Raw genomic sequence first — 3,533 nt, 5'->3', positions numbered from 1 at the left:
TTTTTTTTCTTCCCCCAAGATTGAAAAGGATATTTCAGTGTAAGTTTTATCTGGGATCAGATAAGGCGTTGATGAACTACTTCAGGAATTTGTAGATATGCCTAAATTAAGAACTTTCACATTTAAGACAAAGCTCAGAGTGGGCTCACCAGAAGCTGGTGTGACATTCCTGTTGTCATGGTCACTCTGACTAGCCCCTGGATAGGTGTTTTCTGGAATTTGTTTTATTGCCTTGCTTCTTCCTTGGGGAAGACAGGTTAGCCTCAGACCTAAGGACATTTACAAGAGATAGTTATGGTCCAGGAGCTATATAATGATTATGCTAGAGAAATTAGAATTACAGCCTGACTTGCCTACTCCAGCTGCCATTCCAAGAAATACATATGGAATTATTATAGATTTAGAAGAGTGTTTTTATACTGTTCCTTTAAGATGAGAGGTTTGCATGCAGTGAGTATGCTTGTAATGTTTTTGAGAGACCATGAAACGATATCACTAGAAAGTTTCGCCTCAAAGAATGGCTAATAGCCTTACAAGAAGTTAAGAGTAAGAAAAGTAAAAACAAAAAGCAGTTTCAATTGACCTTTGGAGCCCTGCCATGGTCTCGTTGATTATTGAGTTTAGCAGGTGACAAGGTGCTTCCTTTGAAATTACAGCCAGAAAAAGTAAGAAAATTTTGTTTGAAAAAAATATATAAGCTGTGCATTTACTTCATTTTTGTTTATGACTGGTTTTAAAGTATAAGAATGTTCTGTATGTTTTGGTTATAGATTGTTTCCCTATAAGTTACTGGGTATGGTTAAAAATTTGCAACCTTGGTAAAAGAAAGTTGGCTTAAAGCTGGTAACTCAGGATTGGAGTTATTCAGAAACCAGATGTATAGAGATAGGATTTAAAACAATGTCTCTTATGAGTTATTAATAGCTGCACTATCATGCATTCATGTATAAGAACTGACAGCCAACTTTGTAACCTGAAAGTAATGCATTTAGTGTTGACTTTAGAGAAAACAGATTGTTAATATTGTTAAAAATTGGTTTTGGACACTCTGAGGCATCTGAGTGAAAAGTGTAGCATCATGGCCTCTGTGTTGTCCTACGAAAGTCTGGTACACGCCGTGGCTGGAGCCATGGGAAGTGTGACTGCCATGACAGTGTTCTTTCCCTTGGATACTGCTAGACTTCGGCTTCAGGTCGATGAGAAAAGAAAGTCCAAAACGACACATGCAGCTCCTGGAGATAATTAAGGAAGAAGGCCTCCTGGCCCCATACCGAGGATGGTTTCCAGTTATTTCCAGTCCCTGCTGCTCCAATTTTGTCTATTTTTACACTCTTAATAGCCTCAGTGTGGGTAGCACTGTGTTAGTAGCAGTGTGGGTCAAAGGTCAACGTTCTTCTCCAGGAAAAGATCTGGTGGTTGGATTTGTAGCAGGAGTGGTGAATGTCCTGCTAACTACTCCTCTCTGGGTGGTAAACACCAGACTGAAGCTGCAGGGGGGAAAATTTCAGAATGAAGACATTATACCAACAACAGCATTATTGAAGCATTCCACCAGATTGTTCGAGATGAAGGAATCTTGGCTCTGTGGAATGGCACTTTCCCCTCCTTGCTGTTGGTCTTCAACCCTGCCATCTAGTTCATCTCCTATGAAGGCTTAAAACGGCAGCTTTTAAGGAAACAGATGAAGCTCTCTTCTCTGGATGTGTTCATCATCGGTGCAATAGCCAAAGCAATTGCCACCACAGTCACCTATCCCATGCAGATGGTACAGTCAATTCTGAGGTTTGGACGTCATAGACTAAACCAGAAAACAGGACACTGCGGAGTCTTTGGAATGTTCTCTCTCTTCTTCACCAATGAGTCAAGCGCTTTGGAATAATGGGACTCTACAAAGGCCTCGAAGCCAAGCTGCTGCAGACAGTGCTCACAGCCGCCCTCATGTTCCTTGTGTACAAGAAACTGACAGCTGCTACCTTCACCGTAATGGGCCTGAAGAGCACACATAAGCACTGAGGCCCACCCACAGGACAGTGTGGAGGCACAGGTGCTGCACAGAGAGAAGAGGTACAGTTCTCCTTTCCCGATGGTTCCAGCTACACCATAGACATTCATGTTATTGGCTGTAAAAACATCAAAGGCTAAATGGAGTATAGCCAGCTAAGCCTATTGCTTTTATGGTTTTTTTTTTTTTTTTTTTTTGCTGTTTTATGGTGTTAGGTTGGATTCGGGGATAGAGGTTAGACTGATATGAAAATATTAAAACCCTGAAAATGGAAGTTTGTGGGTGTTCACTCATTTTTCTCAAGGGGGATGAACTTTCCATCTAAGGCTTTTCTCAACTTTACCACTTGTTTTGTTTCTCTAAAGCTGTCCTGGTTTCCAGATGATTCAGTAACATTATTCTCCTCAGATACTCTTCTGTCTTAGTCTTGGTAAAGAACTCCTCACTGAGAATAACATCATGACTGTGCCATGGGCATGACTTTATTTCTCACTGACTCCTTCCCTCCTGTTTAAAGAAAGCTATTTATTTTGTGGGGGAAATGAAAATTATTAACCTAAATTATTTTCTTAGATTTGTAAATGTCAATTATTCATTGGTGTTTGACATAGTTTTTTTAATACATATTTATTTTGAATTGTCTTTTACTACAAAAAAGCCTTGATGTTGTATGTCCTTTTGTGCAAGCTCCAATCACATAAGCCTCAATAAATTGTCACCACACACACACACACACACACACACAAATTGGTTTTGTTTATCAAAATTATGGTTACACTCTAGTATTACAAAAAGAAACTTAAAAAAAAATAATTAAACAGTGGCTGCAGTTGGCAGTTCAATCGTGAGCTCCAGAAATTGTGACTCACTCATGTTTATGGTTGAGAAGAAGATAGAGCAGGTGGAGATGATTGCAAGAGTAAAAAATAAATAAATAAATAAATAAATAAATAAATAAGAACAGTTGTGACACAGTACCAGCCTGCTGTCAATTAGATACAGTGGTAGAGACAAATTTAGTCCCCCTTAAGAAAGAGAGAAGATATCTGTGGGGGTCTTAAAAGACTCATCACCCTTTCTTTTCAGACAACCAAGCCAGTCTGACAGGACTGGTAGAGTCTTTGATGTTTTCCCACCAGCCCACCTGGGATGATTGTCAATAGGGTTTGCAGGTTCTCTTTACTACTGAAGAGAAGGAAAGAATTCTATTAGAAGCCTGTAGGAACTTTCCTGGTGACAACAGGCAGCCTATGCAGCTTCCCATTGATATTGATGCCGGATTCCCCCTTAACTGCAGGTAAGGGGCGGCTGGTGGTCTACCATCAGGCTCTAGCGGGTCTCCAAGGGCAGCAACATGGCCCACCAATTTGGCCAAAGTAAGAGAAGTCCTTCAGGGACCAAATGAGCCACTGTCTGTGTTTCTTGAGAGGTTACTGGAAGATTTAGTTAAGGAAGCAGAGAAAGTGTACTATAAGAGGGAGAGGAAGAAAGAAAGAAAGAAAGAAAGAAAGAAAGAAAGAAAGAAAGAAAG

At 40.2% G+C, this 3,533-nt stretch overlaps 1 pseudogene; it reads left to right on the top strand.

Moving 5' to 3' along the window:
* The first annotated feature begins 1,078 nt into the window (after positions 1-1,078).
* Positions 1,079-2,013, top strand: LOC114616159 (annotated as a pseudogene).
* The last annotated feature ends 1,520 nt before the right edge of the window (positions 2,014-3,533 follow it).

The sequence above is a fragment of the Grammomys surdaster genome, unplaced genomic scaffold (assembly GCF_004785775.1).
Source record: "Grammomys surdaster isolate TR1022 unplaced genomic scaffold, NIH_TR_1.0 308012, whole genome shotgun sequence".
Lineage (NCBI taxonomy): Eukaryota > Metazoa > Chordata > Mammalia > Rodentia > Muridae > Grammomys > Grammomys surdaster.
Note: the sequence above shows the minus strand (reverse complement) of the source record. Positions and strands in the feature narration are given on the sequence as shown.